This window comes from Plectropomus leopardus, chromosome 5, assembly GCF_026936395.1.
Source record: "Plectropomus leopardus strain MGB_pleo_1.0 chromosome 5, ASM2693639v1, whole genome shotgun sequence".
Taxonomy (NCBI): domain Eukaryota; kingdom Metazoa; phylum Chordata; class Actinopteri; order Perciformes; family Serranidae; genus Plectropomus; species Plectropomus leopardus.
Genome location: NC_142180.1, coordinates 23843401 through 23862467, shown reverse-complemented (window position 1 = coordinate 23862467; position 19067 = coordinate 23843401). Strand labels below are relative to the sequence as shown.

The window sequence follows — 19067 nt, the reverse complement described above, 5'->3', positions numbered from 1 at the left end:
TCCCAGTTCCCCTGTCTCCAAGTAAGTGGGGTTTTTGCTCAGATTCCTGAAATAAGGTCTGCGGTTAACACAAGCTTAAGAGAATTTCACATTTTGTTCTATGACATAAAATATGTAATTAAATACCCCACTCTTGAACTTTGAAGCTTTTATGTAAAAAGGCAGTTGTTAACAAGATGCAAAATGAGAGTACAGAATGTCATTAGCCAAACCATGGCCAACCAGTGATGGAAAAACTACACAACTCTATTATTTAAGCTAAAGTATAGGTACTCCTGGTCAAATATTACTCTGACACAAGTGAAAGTGCTGCGTCAAATTATTTCTTGAATTAAAGTACTGGGGCACTTTCTTTAAAAACATAAAGTTAAAAGTATTTGTTACTATTGTAACAATACATTGCTAATACATACTAATGACTCTAAAACAACCCACTGAATGTAGATGAAAGTAAACAAGTCTTTATTTTATAGGCTTAGTTTAATTCAACTTCTGTTTTTGCTCATCATTTCTTTTATTTAGTCTAAAGAGATATAAACTTGAAAACATTAACAACAACAGGACTGAACAACCATAATCTCTTATTTGGACCAACACATGTCGACTGCCCTGTCAACAGTACATTCATTACTCCAACTTCTATTTCACAGCATTGCCACGATGCCTCTCCTCTCTACCTGTCTCTACTGATCACTACTATCACTACGAAACCACACGCAGAATTGAGAGATCACAGTTTTAGGACTTTTGTGTTTTAGAAAAGAACAAAAAAAAATCATCTACTGACTTCACAGAAAATGTAACAAGTAAGGAGAGCCTTTGCAGAACTGTAGTGGAGTCAAAGGTAAAATATTTATTTTTCAAATATTGTGGAGTCAAAGTAAAACATTTTCAAAAACAATAATGCGAAAGTAAAATACTAATACTCAAAAACTGTATATATGTACAGTACTTGAGTAAATGTACTTGGTTACTGTCCACCTCTGCACCAAACACAGCTTTACGGCCTCATTGTGAAGGCGACATTAAGTTGTGAGACTGTTATGTAGTTCCTTTGTAGCCAAAGTTAGGTGCAAACAACTACATTGGATGCTATAATCAACATCTATTTTCTAATGAAGTAAAAAAATACAAATGACTTATAGTATATAGACTATACAGAGCCCAAGAATGAGCTGGGGAGGAAGAAAAACTTTGACTGCTCTGGGAGGAGAAGAGCCTTGAGATGAAGGTCCTGCTCAAGGCAGAGGAGTTGGAAAAACTCTTAATCCTCTTGGAAAACTCTCTTAAGTCCCAAAAGGTAACTGTGGAAATTTCCCCAGATGTCTCAGCTGAAGGGTAGATTGCTGAAAAGAGCAGGATCAAGGCTGTCCTGAGTCACACTGAAGAGCAGATGAGCGAAAAGACCTTCTACAGAACTACGAGGAGGGGCCTTCTCTCTTAAGGGCCATGACTGACCCATAGGGGCCCGTTTCTGGACTTCTAGCACCTCTAGCAGGCCAAACCAAGAGGGAAGAGAAAGGTGGGAATCTCTGCTGAGCCAGCGCTGGATAACCCATCAAATAAGCTACTGCCATGCAAAGGAGAAAAGTGAGGTAAAGGACAAGAAAACAGACAGTTGGGTCCAGGTTTAGATGTGAGTTGCCATAATTGTAACATTTTTCACTTTTCTCTGCTGTACTCAGAGATTGTTTTTCTTACATATGTAATATTTTCAGGCAAATTAACTATATGTGTCTGCAATCAAAAACCACTTTGAGCTTTTCGATAGAGAAAAGAAGTCATGAGGAATTAAACCAAAAATGAACACTGTCCGATGTTACAACTGACTGAAGCATGTGTGAGTCTCAAGTGTAACAGCATGAGTTACAGTTGGAACGCAGCTAAAAAAAAAACAAAAAAAAAAAAAAAACAAAGCATTAAAGAAAAAGTTTTTTTGGCTAAATAATTCAAATCCAGGCAGTTAAAAACGTAACACAAGTTACATGACATGAAATTAAGCTCCACAACATACAAACACAAATTTAAGGGATGTCCTGATGAAGGTTTTTTGTCCCTGATCCAAGTCATTTGATATTGAGTTTCTTCCAATACCAAGTACCGATTCAATACTGGTATTACAATACAGCTGCACAATGCGCACCTCAAGCTATTAAAATCAATCTAGTGTATATGCTTTACAGTTTAACAGCTCTACAATGCAATACAATAAAAATATATCTACATCCAAATAGTTCCTTAGGCTTTCTTATTGTATGTTTACAAAATAACGAAGAAAGCAAACTAAAAATATTTTCATATGGCTCCACCTAGTGCAGCATTTGGTTGTTTTTTTTTTAAATACAGAAACTAAATTTTTTAAGAAATTGCTTTCAACTCCACTTAGTGCAGCATTTGTTTTTACAACAGAATAACAAAGTAAACAAAGCAAATATCTTAAACTCAACTTAGTGCAGAATTGTAATAAAGTGCAGATCATTATAAATGAGGAATGTAATCACAATTCCACTTTGAAGGAGTGTTTTAGTATATAATATACTTTAACAAGTTGGTCACAATTCTGCCTATTACAGCATTATATTAAAACGACTTTACTAAAAATGAACAACAATAATTTCAATTCCACTGGTGTAGCAGCTTAAGTTAAACATGAAAAAAAATCTGTTTCTACTAATTGGAGTAGCAGCATTACACAAAAATCTGAATATCTGCCACATATTGTGCTCTCTGTTTACAACACCTGTGTAACGGTGGACATAACGGTGGACATAAACGACATAAAAGGATCGGGCAGGGTGTATGCTAAAAAAAAAAAAAGATCCCAATCAATTAAAAAATGCATCGATCAGGCTCAATACCAATCCTTTCAATCCGATTGGAACATCTCTACAAGTTTATATTCGAAAAATATCCCTGGGTCTTAATTTTTACATTGTATGTGCTAAACTGGCTTTCTAGCTGCTATTTTTCCTGCAAAGTGGGTGAATACTGTTTTTTATTTCTCAGAGATGTTTACTACTGTACTAGCCACATATAAGCATGACGATGTTATAATGACCTTAACGTAGCAAGAGAAAACGTGCGTGTTAGAACTGCAATGTGCTACACTTGAAGGAATTGATGATATAGATATAAAAAATAAGCAGATTTTTTAACAGACATTTTAGAAAGCCATATTTCAGAGGTGCAGACAAATCAGAGGCAGATATAGACAGATAAACAAATGGAGACAGACAAGCAAACTAATTAAAAAGGTAAACAGACACAGTTTTCTTAATGAAACACCTGCAAGGGCCTTCTTTTTTCAGATGTTTTTATTGGATAACACCAGGAGGCCACACATGCTGAGCAGAATCACCACGGCCCTGACAAGGAGCGGCGAGCATGATGCTCCATCTCTAATCCACCACCCAGAATGATCAAATTCTTCCAAATCTTTTCCCAAGTCATCTCAACCGCACAGAATTATCTTTAGCATGAGTGGCACTGCAGGATTCCCAGGACCACAGTTGTTATTTTTAAGTTCTGCACCAGTGACTTTAAAGTGCATCAGCTGTAGGTATGATTGTAAATAGGCATAGCCATTTTGACGTTATGAAGTCGGGTTTATTCTGTCCAGTTCTGATAACACATGGCATTTTCCTATCATAAATGACAGGTGAAGCCGATGGAGTAAGTCTTTACTTTGGAGCACAGTTTTTATTGGCATGCATCTCTTTCCTGCTAATAGCACTCTCACTCACTCTCGTCTCTTTTAGTTCAAGCACTTAAGTGAAACTATTTACATATTCCCATAGGAGGACTCCTCTGTTAAAGAGCTGATGCTTTCATTCTGTCTATCCGTCTCTCCTTTTCCGTCCATTGCCCCATTTTCCTCACTTTAACACAGCTACCCTCAATATCATATGAAAGAAAGTATGAAGTCAAAGCTCCTGTGCACTTTGCAGCGAGTTCCTGTTGCAAATTCAGCTGTGGAGACGGCACAGGCAGAGGATGTCTCGTTCACAACAACCAGCCAAGAAAAGCAGATTTGAAGGTTTTTAGCAAAAAAAACTTTACTTTACATCCTTTTTCATCTTTTTCCAGGCCATACAGAGCATATGTAAACATAACACTCAAACTTATCTATCATCACTTTATGCCTAGATTCATTCCAAGGACTCTTGCTCCGGTCTCTCACTCTTTTCCCCGAGCTTTAGTTCTGCTGTCCAGGCAAGATCACGCTGAGCAGGGGCCACTTTCTGCCTCACGTGCCCCATGGCAGCGCCTTGCATTATGTGCGCATCTCTCTATGGATAATATGCTCAAAAATGCCCCCTGCCTGCCCTTGTTATTGGAAACCCTCTCATGATGAATAATGACAGACATCAGGGTGCCAAATGTCCCGTGCAGGACACCGTAGGCATTTCTCTGCTAACAGGAGGGGAACAACATCTGTTTGGCTGCTGAATGCAACGCTGATTCATCAGTCTCATAAACACACCTCGTCTTAAAGTCACAGTCAGCTGTTTCAGAAATACACTGAGGGGTGAGTTTCATACAATGTCAATCAGACGGCATAAACACTGGCACTAATGGCTAATCTAATCCGAAATAATCATAAATAACAGCCAGGGTATGATGGTAAATGACAGGGGAAACAGATCTTGTTGCCCTAATGCTGCTCGATTGATGACTGTACCTTTAATCATGACTTGGCTCTGAAGCAGGGCGCCGGTCTACGACTACTCTGAAGGACACTCAGCCTGATGCAAATTCCCCCATGAGGGCAGACATTTCATTTTAATGCCTCAACACTCGTCAAACTTAGAACTTGCTCAAAGTTTGCAGTGATGCTGAGAGTAGAGGTGGAGAGGGTTCATGTGACCCATAATAGAGGAATTGAAGGGACATAGAGGAGCTGGTGCTTTTCTCACTGCAAGTCTCTTTTTGTCATCTTGAAGAGGCCTCGAGGATTAATATCAGCCTCTTTAGTCTGTGACCTCCGTTACCCCCCTTCATTTTGTTTACCCCGCCGTCTGACAGGTCGGGTCATATCACATGTGTTGGAGCGGGGCTAAGTCGAGTGTACAGTCTGCATGTTAACACACTCCGTGCACTGACACCTCCTCAGCGGAAGTCGTTTTCACAAGCCTCATTTTGAATGAAGGCGTTTAATGCAAGTCAAAAGTGCGAGAGGATTTCATTTCGTATTCCTGAATAAATCTGGAGGGGAAGGATTGTGGAGGGAGGAACTGACATATGAATGGAGAGAAGAAAATGTATGCCTCAGGGAAGTAGACTGTGGAGAGAGAAAGAGCAGAGAGAGAGAGAGACGAGGAGTACGGGAGGCACAAATAAGCATACGTCATTTGGAGTAGCCTTTCCTGTTTCAAAGGAACAAGCTCTTCTATCCGACAGGTAATGATAGTTCCCTCACACCAAAAACACCCGCACTTTCCACTTCTTCTCTATGTCTAACAAGGGTTCACTACAAAGGAAACCTGCAAAGCTTTTGTGTGAAGTCAAACAACAAATAGCTACTAAATAAGGGAAGGAGAGGGAACTTTCAAGTTATCTGACCAACAAAGTCTGCAGGCAGAGAACCAACTGTTCTCAAAATATAAAGTAATGACAAACACAACCCACAATCAACTTTACCGTCTCCTAAAAAATGATGCTCACATGCCTTCAATCTGCAACCAAAAATACATTTGAAAGGAAACATGATGCCGCCAAGGTTACGTTTCCTATCAACATGATGAGTAAACATAGTTAACCCTCATCCAACAAACATATTTAACATACAGACTACTGACTGAAGAATATATTACTGTAAGAAACAACCATCATTGCAAAATGTTACCTTATTTACACAAAAAAAATGTGAATGACCCACAACCAGCATGAACTCAATGAATGGTTGCATCTGTTACAACAGCAGAGGCGGACTCCGGTACATTGTTACTTTTTAAAAGCACTAATTAAGATAGAGAACAATGACATGAAGTCATTAGGAGCAAATATGAAAAACCGGAATGACAGAATGAAGCACCTGAATATCAGAAGTCACAAAATGTTGATACTAAAACATATAAGTAAAAGGTGAGTGATAATGTTTTTCATGTGTTTTTTTGCCAAATAGCTGCTCATAGAAAATAAAGCATTATGAACTGTTTTAAGTTATGGGCCCTCAAATCACTAAGGCAAATGAAAGATCTTGTTTTTTTATGCAACATATATATTTAGATACAGTAACTAATATGTGCTATGTGGACAAAATCCACATCTGATAACATATTTCCACCTATATTTGCGTACAGTAAGGCAAGAGGCTTGAAGAATATACATAACATGACTCGACTCAAGTCACATGACTCGAGTTAGACTCGAGTTGCAAATTTGATTACTTGAGAACTGCTTTACTAGTATTGATAGAAGATTCAAATTGTCTTGGTATTTGTGTTTTGAGATTGCCTTAGACTTGAGACAGAAGACTCAAAAGAACTTGCCTTTGCTATATTAAATATTTGCATTTTTTTCGATATCGAGAAGTTACATTTGTTTTTGAAACATGATTGGGTGATTTCTAGCACAATGCAAGTAAACCTGTCATCCTACTAGGACAAGGCAGACCAGCAGAGGTCAGCACACAAGGCAACTATCAGGGGGCTCATCCAAAAATGTTAAACTCTGGATTTAACACTTAGGTTGTTGAGGACAGCTGCAAGAAGACAACAGTGAAATGCAAGATCTGAAGTAAAAAAAAATCAGTGTCACAACCGCAACAACATCCAACTATGTTCATCACTTCGAAACCCACAAAAAAGATGCGTGAATTTGTCTTTTCTACATAATTTATTAGCTTTTTGCTTGGTCAAATGTTAGCTTTCTAGATCATGTTTAACCAGATCATCAGAATTTGATTTTTGACCTGCTAGACCTCGAGTTGTCTTGTCTGACTTATAGCAGGGACTGTAATTGCTTGATTCTCACCACACCAACGTGGGACTTGAAGGTTAAAACTTGCATGTGTCTGGGACAAAAGGTGTTAATCTAATCTGTTAATCTAATATGCAATATCCATGAAATGTTACATTAACTGGGAGTCGCTTAAAAGAAAATAAGAAGCTGTGGAATTTGTCTGGCAACAATTAAGCCTGTACTTTCAGTGCCCATCTGGACCCAACTTTATCTTAATCATTGGGCTACAGTGGACTGTTAGTAACTGGTTCTTTTGCTTCAACCATAGAGGCTCAACCAATGAGTACATTTCAGCCTTGAAGGGCAGCTCTACATCAGAGAAATGTTCCTATGAAAGGCTACTGCTGCTTCTCTTGCTCATTTAATTCCAGCAAACACTGACGATGGATAGATGTGGGGAAGATAGTCGGCACCAAATTGGAAATTCTGTATAATCACATTGTCTTTTTTCCTGTCCTTCTGTTTGTGGCTCTCTCTTTCAATCAGAAAGTCACTGATGCTGTGTCTCTCTTCTCTCCGTCTCCCTCCATGTCAGTTTCCGTCTGCCCCCCCCCCCTCAGGCCAACATGCCCCTGTCCAGGGAACAGGCTGTTTATAAGCATCCCCACTAGAAACCCACTGATAAATGTCACTGTCTGCAGCGAAATTAAACATTTAGCGAGAGTCCTTGGAAAGGGCTCAGGGAGAACAGTAAACTAGCATATCCTCGGGTTCTCTGCTTTTTGTTTTCTTTTCATGTTTTTTAATTAAGACAGGGCTTAACAGAACATCAGCGTCCACCAGTGCTGGCTTGCATTTCCTCGTCCTCCTCCTGAGTTTTGCCGTGTTCAAGGAGAGAGCGAGGAGGAGACCGGCTGGAGAGGGACTGTGAGCCAACTGCTTCCTACTTTTGAACAAAACTCATTAACGATGCTGTGTTAGTTATTTCAGTTTCCTCCTTTTTCCATTCATCCCGGAAATGGCTTTTGTTGAGTATCTCTCACCCACGCCCTTTCATTTACCACATTTGCATCACAAAGAATAAAACACATTTTCATAGACGGCTCTTTTCCTGTTGTCTACAGATCTGAGTGTGAGACTAATGGTCTAGGAATGTTTCCTTGCTCTGAGCTGCGGATGCATCCCAGCACCCACAGCAGCCATTTAATGGCTCAGTCTGCGTCTGGCTTTTATGGCCACGAAACTTAAAGAGGCCCTTTTCCAGAATTACTGCACATTGAGGTGTGGCAGAGGCAGGATGAGAGCTCTCGGGCGTTTTAGGGGACAGGTGTTTTATGCTCTGTGTGTGGAGGTGCACGCGCATGACTACGCCAAATAGTGTGTGTGTGTGTGTGTGTACCTGTTTGTGTGCACCTTGCGTGGTCTGTTGAAGGCCTGACAGAGGTAATCACTCAGTGAGATGGAGGGACGAAGCAGCTTTAAACGGCGACTCTGTTTTAGGCTTCACTGCATAACCAAATAACGCTCTGTGTGTCGCAGAGGCTAATAAGGCGTATTCCCTTTCCGAGCAGCTCAAGGGGAAAATAGCCTTCCTGCTTTGAAAAAAAAAAAGCTACTTTTACGAGATACAGACTTTTCTCTTTTTTTTCTTCTAAGCTGACAAATAAATTGCATGCAATTTTAATGGTTTTTCTTCCTTTCCGTGCTGTCGGGAGTGGAAATGACACATTTCACTGCCCCTGCAATGTCTTCATATGGGTATTTATCAGCCCCAGTGACTCCTGGCTGTGTTAATAATCCCATAGCACTGGTGTAATGGATTCAGCCAAACCCCTGCTTTATCCCAGGTATCCTCCCTTTCTCCCGCTAAATCCACAGATTATTACTGAAAATACTTTTTCTCTCTTATACTTGTTCTGTCAAATTAGCTCTTTTAGCATCCCGGCCCTTTGGAGGAATTACAGGACTTATTTGGTTTTTGCTGAATGCAGGATAATCACCGGTTCACTGTGGGGTTTTAGAAACGAAGCTCATCTATCTCCCTTCTTTTCTTTCTCTGTCTATCTCACTGAGCTTTAAGTCTTCCATTTTTTACAGATGGATGCAATGACTATGGGCTATAAGAGATAGTTAAACTGTTGAGCTTCATATGGCTGGAAAGGGTGATTTTACTGTTTTGATCTATTCTGTTTAAATCATGTAGTGAGAGACTGAACTGCTGGCATTAGGGTTGGGGTGTTATATTGCAGTATGTTTTTGGTTTTGAACACAGAAGGATGGAGATTATGTCTGATCACTTGTTTTGCACGAGTACATTTTTTTCTCTGTGAAAGAATAAAAACTGGACTTCATCATAGACTGTATATAAAGAGGAAAAACATAATAGCTACCCAAAAGTTAAGCCGAAAATATCTTGATGGTGGCTGGCTGCAATATAAACCCCTCTCAATGTTAGTGGATGGGATGTGGGCTAGGCCCCAAGCAAAGAAACTAAGCCTTGGAGAAAAAAAAAAATCAGGAGCCACATGCAGTATTGCAGCAGAAAAAAATCCCCTGCAACCCAAAAAGCTCTTGCCCAGTGGGCCACCACTGCAAAAGAGATGTCTGTAAAATGTAAAACACCTCAAACTTAAAACAAGGTCAATAATGACCCTGTGTATTATGCATTTTTGGTCCATGGAGGTTTTATATTTGTAAAACCTTTCTGAAGCGCATTGGATTGGATTGACTAGGTACCATCTTGGCATCTGGAATCTAGGTATTATTTTAAATTTATGTATGCGCCAAAATTAAAAACGCAAAGAACACACCAAATTATTTTTCCCAAAGACACGCTCTGTCATTTAAGGAAGTTATCATACAGATGTTTGTTCAAGTGTTTATTTCTCTTAAAAGCTTGTTTGTTAATAGTTATTAGATGCTATGAAAAGGGAGTCTGACGTCACAAGTGACAGCTGTGAGTGCCAATCGAGTGCCTGTGATCAATGACGCTGCTCACGATTGGTTGGATGGGTGTATCGGCAGGAACTTGATACCACGACGTTTGCTACTCACTCTGGCTCCAAAATGGAGCCGCTGCATTCGGGATATTTTGGCTTCATTTTGGTACAGTGGGAGAAGGTAAAGATGAGTTGGTTAAAACTGACAAGCATAAAAATTTCTAAAACAGTTTTTTAAACAGTTATATAAGTTACCTATATACCTGGTCTTGTTTATTTATATTGTTCTATTTCGTTTTTTATTATTTACAAAAATGTTGTCTTAAGACAAAAAAATGTACACACCTTTGTTTATAGTGTTAATAGTGTTATTTCTATATACTTTTTCAATAGATTCTAGTTCTCTAGAAACTGTAAATGGTGCAATCTGGCTGTCTGTCTGCCGTTTGTCTGTCCATATATCTTTCCACTCACTTTCACATAAACTTGCTAGTTCCTTTTCAGCCCCTTTCTATCTTTCCTCCACTATCTATCCATCAATGCATTCATTTATCTCTCTATAGCAGTTTCTGATGACTAGCATCCAGCACAATGCCTTGTTCAGGCAGGCAAGGTCTATGGATGCGTGATGGAGTGCTCCGCTCAGCAACCTGGCAGGGACGTGAACAAATTGATTTTCTGACAGATTAAAAAAGATTAAACCAGCCATAAAAACAAGCAGGAAAGTGCTTAATGGACCATATGTGCACAATAAGCTTTCATATGTATTCTTTCCCAGCTTCTGCTCGGGCCATCCATCTTATTTACACTGACAGGTCACAGGCCACGCTAACGTGACTGTCATGACGGCTAGATCCTGTCCTTCATGTCATTCTGCAAAAGTTGTGCATATCCTCTAATAGCTACAGTGCACACAACTGCAGGTCAATGCATATTTCACCTCCTTTTCTCTGCGTTCTGTGAGTTCAGCACAACCAAGCTGCTTATGCCAGTTCATGCATAGACTAAGTTCTCTTGTTATTTACAGTATGCATGCCAGAGGTGTTGAGCACAAGTCACCACAATGTAATCTTTAAACTGAACTAACTTTCTCAGCCGCATTAACAGTGGAGCTCCCCTCACTGGTGACTGAGAGCACGGATGTCGGCTCAGTGTGATACACAGTAGGTTACTTCCTTGTTAAAAGCCTATTAAAAGACCCACAGAAACGTTCATAATGTGATTACTGTCACTAATAAGTGGTTGCTGAGCTATTCATCTTGTAAACAGTGCTTGCGTGGGCCTATTTTTACTGAGCTGAGCCAGAAACAGACTGAACATACGACCGAAATCAAGTCAGAATCAGAGCAGGGCCGCTTTAGTGGTGATGAGCTCACTTGTGGTGCTGAAGTGTATTTGAACTTAACATCTGAAATCAGCACAGTGGTTTGTAATTTATACCTTCATATCCTATTTTAGGAGACCTTTGGGCTGGACCTTATGGTTCATCAATAACATTTCACAAATGGTTTCATATCAGCATAATCTTAACTAATAAGCAACCAATGCTTACGAGGTTTGATTACAAAATGAGCATGCCTTTATAGTGAGACCTAGTAGTTTGATGCCACAAAAAATGTCCAAAGCAATGTGTTGAGCTTATAGTATAGAAGTACAAGGGTGTGTTGAAAATAAAGGATCTTAAGTAAGTCATTCTTATGAGAAACGTTCTCAAAATAATAAGTATCTTATTGACAAACTTTTTTAAAATAGTGATGTAGTATCTCAAAATACTGAGAAAAATGTTCAAAATAATACGTTATAAAAAATAATCTGTTATCTCAAAATAATGAGAAACTTTCTAGAAATAATGAGAAACTTTCTCAAAATAATGATAAACTTCCTCAAAATATTGAGCTGTAGTCTCAAATCTCAAAATAATGAGCTTTCAAAAATAATCAGTATCTTAAATAACTTTCTCAAAATAATGAGTTTGTATATCAAAAGGAAACTGTCTTTAAATAATGATTTTAAATAATAAGAAATAATATAAAGTCATTATTTTAGGAAAGTTTGTCATTATTTTGGAATAGTAAGTTTTTGAGACAAGAAAGCTTGCTTTTCATTTCAACAAACAGGAGCTTTTTATACGTCACACTGGCAGAAATGGGCTTCCATAGCTCACCAATCAATGCAGGATTCTTATAACAGGCTTGCTTGCAAGTTTATACACAGAAGCAGAAAACGTTTGACCTTTTTCTTCAGCACAAAAAAAGCAACAGATGCCATCCTCTTGGGATTAAATATAACTAATTTAATTAGCAGCCTCTTTAAAGCTCTCCATCATGCAAGTCACAATGTTATGGTAGCCACTTAATTAATCTAACAACTCAGCAACAAAGTCAGCAGTAAAGGCACTTAGGCTTACATTACGTTTACGTAAAATAATGTCCAGCCACAGCACACAATCCCATCAATACACCTGAATGTAAATTTGAACAAATTCAAAATATATTCATGCATCATGTGGGCCTATTGTCAAACTGATCACTAATGACTGCTTTTTCTTCCTTCATGCCGTGCACCAAAACAAATCCAGATCTAAATGTTGGCCAGTTGTTGTCACAACTAGCGTTAGTTCCTGCACTTTCTGTAAATTTCTTCACAATAAATGCCTTCCACAGTTTGCATAATTTTTGATGTGAGGCAGATGCTCAGTGTATCTGCAGAATCACACATGAATGCAAGAGTGAAGGGTTTTGTTTCAACACTGGGAGGAAACAACACATATCAAATGGGGGGGTTTGGAGGTCCACCACAAAAATATTTTGAGCATCAAATACTGAATTTCCTGCGCTTTGGCACCAACGCACTAGGCACTAATTTGTGCCTTTTCTGCACCAATTTATTGTTCAAACATCTTTAATTTTGTCAAAATAAAATTCCTTTGCTACTTCATGTTTTTGACAAATGCATGTTTGAAATATTAAGGGAGACAGATTCCCTCAGAAATCTACACTTATGCATGAATGGATTTCATTACAGCTTTGATAGCATTGAAAAAGGGAGAGGATCAAAATACTCCATAGCTTCTATCAAAATCTGTGTAAGAATGTGAAGATGCACAGAAACAGCTTTCGCTCTCATTTTCAGGCAAAATAGAGACGGTGTCAAAACAGTGAAAGAAGGGATTATTTAAGAATATTGTGAAATGCACTCTCTGACACACAAAAGCATGCATGTGACGTAAAAACACAGCATACTGCACCAAGTGCAACACAGATCAACTCAAATTCTTTTATGAAGTTCAGCAAAGTAGACAAACTCTTAGTCGGGTTCAGTTTCTGTCAGCAAAGATGAGCTAATGTTAATACTTGGCTCAGGCTCTGACTATGACCTGTGTCTGAGGATGTAATTAACCAGCAATTAGCCGGGCCCAGAGTCAAAATCCCTCATGATTGAGTTCACATTAAGTTTACACAAGTCAGAGGGATTCTGGAGTTCAGCCCGACTACGTTCACTTTCGGGGTCAGGAAAAAAATGAAAGATATCTTTTTCAAACAAATGTCTTTAAATTCCCCAGTTTCCTAGACGCTACTGGTCAAGTGCATTAAACTCAAAGACAGCACATGGATTATACCAAAGCTCTCCTCCTGAATGGAAATACAGGCTTCTTGTTCTGTGATCTTCTGAACCTCTGAGCTTATTTGGACTTAAGACAGAATGGACCCAAATATCAGCAGGAACCACAACTCGAAAGTGTTAAAACCTCACGATTTATGCACTATTATCTGCGGCTGTTTAATCACTGGCTTTGCTCTGAAAACACACTGGATAAACAGCTCTCTTGGCCATTTTCTGTAATTGGACCATCAAACATCAGCGCTGCAACAACACAGCAGAAACATGAAGCACAGTTTCTTTGACAAAGCAAGCTGAGCAGCACAATGTGAGACTGTTGGCTTTGAAGCCGAGGCTTATGAGTGCTTTGGGAGAAAATGTCTCCTCCAATGTTGTGTATCAAGTGTTTTTGCAGTGTGTTCACGAGGATAAACAAGATGAAGAACACAAGTTGGGGGCATTTTTTGACAAATTACTGTACTTTCTGAGCAAAAATCACAACCTCAAAATTATCCATCAGTACCCAGACAACAATCATTTCATGCTAACACTTCAGCGTGCAATATGTTAAGTGAACCTGTATCTCAAAAGTGCAAAAGCGTCTTATGATTATGAAACACTCACCCACTGTCGACTTGAAAGAGGAGTCGCATTTGGTCTCATATTGAATCATCACCACGCAGACAAGAGCTGAACTGAAAATAAAAAGTTTCATGAGGATATTTTCACTGCACCATTTAAAAATGTTTCTTCCATTGTTTGTCCACATGGTACCAGCTTTATGTAACATAAGAGTGTGTTCACGAAGGTGTTCATATTTTCTTATAAATATATTTTTTTCAAGACCATTTTTGTTGGCACATTGTTATTTCATTTTATTTTATGTTACTGTTTTGGCACCTTGTTTTTTTAAATCATACTTGGCACCTTGTTTTTTGTTTATCTAACATCTTAATATTTAAAATATTTTTATATTTGTAATTTTTTTTTACTGTTTTATTCTTTTGCTGCTTATACAGAACCTCATAGCTGCTGTAACATCGTTAATTTCACGACTATGGGACTGATAAAGGATTATCTTATCTTATCTTATCTTATTTTATAAACAAGATGATGAACACAAGTTTGGGGGCATTTTTCGACAAATTACAGTACTTTCTGAGCAAAAATCACAACCTCAAAGTTATCCATCAGTACCCAGGCATCAAACACTTCATGCTAACACTTCTGCATGCAATATGTTAAGTGAACCTGTATCTCAAAAGTGCAAAAACGTCTTTTGATTATGAAACACTCACCCACTGTCGACTTGAAAGAGGAGTCACATTTGGTCTTATATTGAATCATCACAACGCAGACAAGAGCTGAACTGAAAATAAAAAGTTTCATGAGGATATTTTCACTGCACCATTTTAAAATGTTTCTTCCATAATTTGTCCACATGGTACCAGCTTTATGCACCATAAGAGAACCAGAATGTTTGGTTAGGATTTTTTACTTTCTTGGAAACAAAAAAATGATAAGCACATGTAATCCAAAATTACTCTGGCTTGTAAAATAGGCTTTACAAGACTACATAACAATCCCCTGATCCCCTTAGAGTATGGTGAGAAAGTCACAGTTTACCAGTAAGTTAATAAACAGGCTTACAGTTTGTCAGTGGGACATCAGTCAGAGCAGGCAAACAAATCCAGAAGGGGTTTCTTCAGAGAGGTAAAAGTTTGGGAACAGACTGAGGGTAACCAGCAGTGAGGCAGCACAAAGTCTTACAGATGAACCAGGAAACTAGGGCTTTGAACACTGTGGCCTAATGACCAATTGAACAGCAGGTGACTGATCAGCTGATAACAGAGGAGGGAAAACACAGAGGCCAACTAGTGGAGAGGTGAGGCATGACAGGGACCAGAAGGTTCCATATTTGTGCAAAGATAGGAAGGAAAGAGGGAGATCTGATGGAGAGAGACAGAGGGCCTTTCCCAAACCACACCGTCGCCATTCTCACTCTGTCTCAGAGTCCGTCTTTAGTCTCCATCACAGCTGAATAAAGCTCCTCCATCAGGGTGATGGGTTGAAATGCAGCAGCAGCTTTTGGACATTAGAATTTTATAAAAAAGTACATAAAATAATAAATAAATAATACAAAAGTATGAATAAACTAAATCATGAATCCAGTTTGTTTTTTTTTTCATTTTTTCACTCGGATGTTTATAAGCTGCTGGGTTTTGAAAAACTTTCTGTAAATGTACAAAATAATATAAAACACTTTATAATAAAGTAAGACGATTGCAGTTTTTCCAAGACAAGGGGGTATATTTGATCTTTAATGCAATGTGGCATTTAAGATGTCAACGTCTGTACAACAGTAATAAATGTCTCTTAGTTTGAGCAGCGTATAGTCACACAGAACTTTATTTGTATGTAACGTCCTCGTGACAAACACAATATGGCGTTGCACATGATCATTCAGACAGCACTGGTGCAGCACGCTGTTGAAGGGTCTCCACCTCCACTCCCTGCTGGATGGTTTGGGACGGCGATTAATGTGGCGGACACTCTGAGTGCACGCAGAAATGGAAGGGAAAACGGTATGGAGAGGGTGTAGGGGATGATCCGGGGAAACGCCCAGAGCGTTTTCCTTCAATTGCTCTTCATTTATACAGTATATCACATCATAGTCTCTGCATACTTTGCAGATAAAATATAAACATCAGACACAAACATGAATACTCACACAAACACAGACAGGATCACTGGACACAGCTCTTAGCTTGTATAGTATAATAATATATAATAATATACAGTATAATAACAAAACTGAGACACTAGTCGTCTTGTAGTAGACTATTTAATCAACAGAGTATAAAAAACATAAATACAAAATTATCTCAAGCCTTGTGGATCAGAGGGAGTTGTTGTTATTAGTATTGGTATCTGAGGCAAAGAAACGCACATAGATTTATTGTCCTTAAACCTCCAAGATCTAATAAAGACTCTGGTTGCTGCATTTTGGACCAAATGAAGACTTTTTTGTAGCTTTTATGGGTTGACCAGCAAAAAGCACATGACAATAATCATCACTCGAGGTACAGAAATATATACAAGTATTTAGGTATTTGTAATTTTAAAATAGGACAGGTCCTTCTAATGTTGCATACATGAAATTAGGCAGATTTTGTAATGTTCTGTATACTGTAGGCTCTAAAACAACTGCCTTTATTGGACTGTCACTAGGGGGCAGATTTGGTCACGTGATGCCGTGTTGGCAGGGCCTCATGGCTTTTATTTGGAAAACATACATCACCAGGAGTGTGAGCACCACTGCTAACGCTCAGATTTTCTGTCTAAAACTAATGTACTGACACAATCTATTCGACGTTAGGTAAATTAACTTTTGTCTTTAATTGATGATTGAAGTTTGGTTTCCACTCGAGGGTGTAGGACAGGGATACTCAGCTTGCTTTGCTTGGGGCCCCCTTTTGCAAAATGACAGGAGGCCACGGCAAGTTAATAAATAAAAGTTAAAGATTAAAACAATTAGTCTGCACCTGTGTCAAACTGCTCTCGCAGACTAATAGTAAAATAGTAACTATTTGTTTCAGGGATAATCCTGTATCTAAACTGAAAAAGGTGCAGACAATGAATGCTCTAAAACACTACCAACTGTGTCTTTACTCCATCCAGCCTCCAGTAGAAAGATGCTCTGTTCGGTTAAAATGAGCCGTGGATCACATCCCATCTACAATAGGCTGCACAAAGACTGAGATAGGCATATATCCACCTATTCATATCCTACCACATCAGCTTAGAGCAGCACTGCTGACTAGACAGGAGGAGAGAAAGATTAGAAAACCTCAATCTAGTGTACATTAAGGCTACAGACTGGGCCTGCAGCCACAGGATGATCTCCCAGCCAGTCTTCCTCTTTGAAATTTTGGCTTTTCACAGTATTTTGCCTTTTCTTTCCCCCTCTCTCTCACCCTCCTTCTCCCTACCCATTTCTCCCACTCTCTGGGACCTTCTTCCTGACACAAGCCCCGGCAGCTGCAGTCGGTGGAGCAGCCCTGCTCGCTTCTCGATTCAGTCACATCTCCACAGATGCCTCCCTGGAACGCTGCAAACGGCTATTACATAAAAGCTGAGTGACTTACAGGCAAATCCTCTCTACCCCAAAACTGCCAGAGCATACTGCCAAACCAGAGAGAGAGAGAGAGAGAGAGAGAGAGAGAGAGAGAGAGAGAGACAGAGAGAGAGAGAGATGGTGGTGTATTTTTGGGCGATGAGAACTGCAGAATGTCAGCATTTAATCCCTCCCCAGCTCCCCATTTTTTTCCTTTTACTTCTTTCTTTTTCACTCTTCAGTCCTCAGCTCCCTCCCCACCCACAGCAACTCCCCCTTACACACACATACACACAAACACACACACATGCACACAAACACATTTCCTCATACAACATGAGCACACATCGAGGTCCAGTCTTTACACTTTACACAATGCTGGAGAAAGCAGCTTGTCCGAGGTGCTTCATCCCATCACTCCAAGTGAAGACGCAAACATGTCGGAAAAAGTGAGTGTGTGTGTGTGTGTGTGTGTGTGTGTGTGTGTGTGTGTGTGTGTGTGTGTGTGTGTGTGTGTGTGTGTGTGTGTGTGTGTGTGTAGTAGCGACTGGCCTGCTTTAAAATCTGGCTTCCCAACAGACACCAAATCTGTGTTTGTTGCTTCGGCTTCTGTGTTTCTCTGGATCTGCCTCCAATTCTCACCAGTTCTGGGCAAACAGCTAAAAGTGCCGCGTTTAAGTATGAAGTTGTGTTTGAGCGGCATTAGATGTGTGTGTGCGTGTGTGTGTGTGTGTGTGTGTGTGTGTGTGTGTGTGTGTGCTTCCTGTGGAGTTATACTGGAATAAGAACACACAAGTTTACTGGGATGAAACTATTACTGAAAACACACACACTTGCTTACACAGAGAAAATACATTGAGAACATGGCCACTAATGCATTCACACACACACTGTACACACACAAACACACACACACACACACACAATAACATATATATACAGTGTACACAAATGACACACATTTTTCTGCCACATGTACAAAAATGCTTGCAAGCATACATACACACACACACACACACACACACACACACACACACACACACACATCCCACAGCATCTCTGGCTGGGCTACAGTGTCATCACAGTGTGTGAGCGCCACACTCTGTCACTCTGCCTCGCTGGCAAACAGCCTATCAAAACGCAGCAGCCCACACTTCCTGGTGTGATGGAATTGAGCCTGTTTCTCTTTTTCTGTTTCCCCCACTTCCGAAAGATCCTGCAGTCGCTGTCAGGAATAGTTGTGTCAGGAATTTTTTCCGACAGAAGATGCTAATATTCCTAAACACCTCAGCTGCTATTGACTCAGATGGATTAAAAGTCATTAGAACATGTGGGCTTTTGTGCACTGAGCTCATTTCTGGCAGGCGCACATCAAAACAATGTAATAGGATTTCCTGACAGTGAAATGCAAATTTTAAATCTTTTCCCTTTGAAGTGTTAATTAGTATAGGTAAATAGAATCCATATCACCGACAGTACATGAAGCTATAACAGTTTTAAACATTCAG

At 39.4% G+C, this 19067-nt stretch overlaps 1 protein-coding gene across 1 annotated transcript in view; it reads right to left on the bottom strand.

Moving 5' to 3' along the window:
* Positions 1-15220, bottom strand: part of agbl4 (AGBL carboxypeptidase 4) — a 497335-nt gene extending 482115 nt beyond the window's left edge. Inside the window, exons 1-3 of the mRNA XM_088077779.1 lie at positions 15093-15220; positions 14741-14811; positions 14067-14137 (exon numbers count right to left, since the gene is read on the bottom strand). The gene's annotated coding sequence lies outside the window, so the exon portion shown is untranslated. The remainder of the gene's footprint in view (positions 1-14066; positions 14138-14740; positions 14812-15092) is intronic.
* Between the last annotated feature and the right edge of the window lie 3847 nt (positions 15221-19067).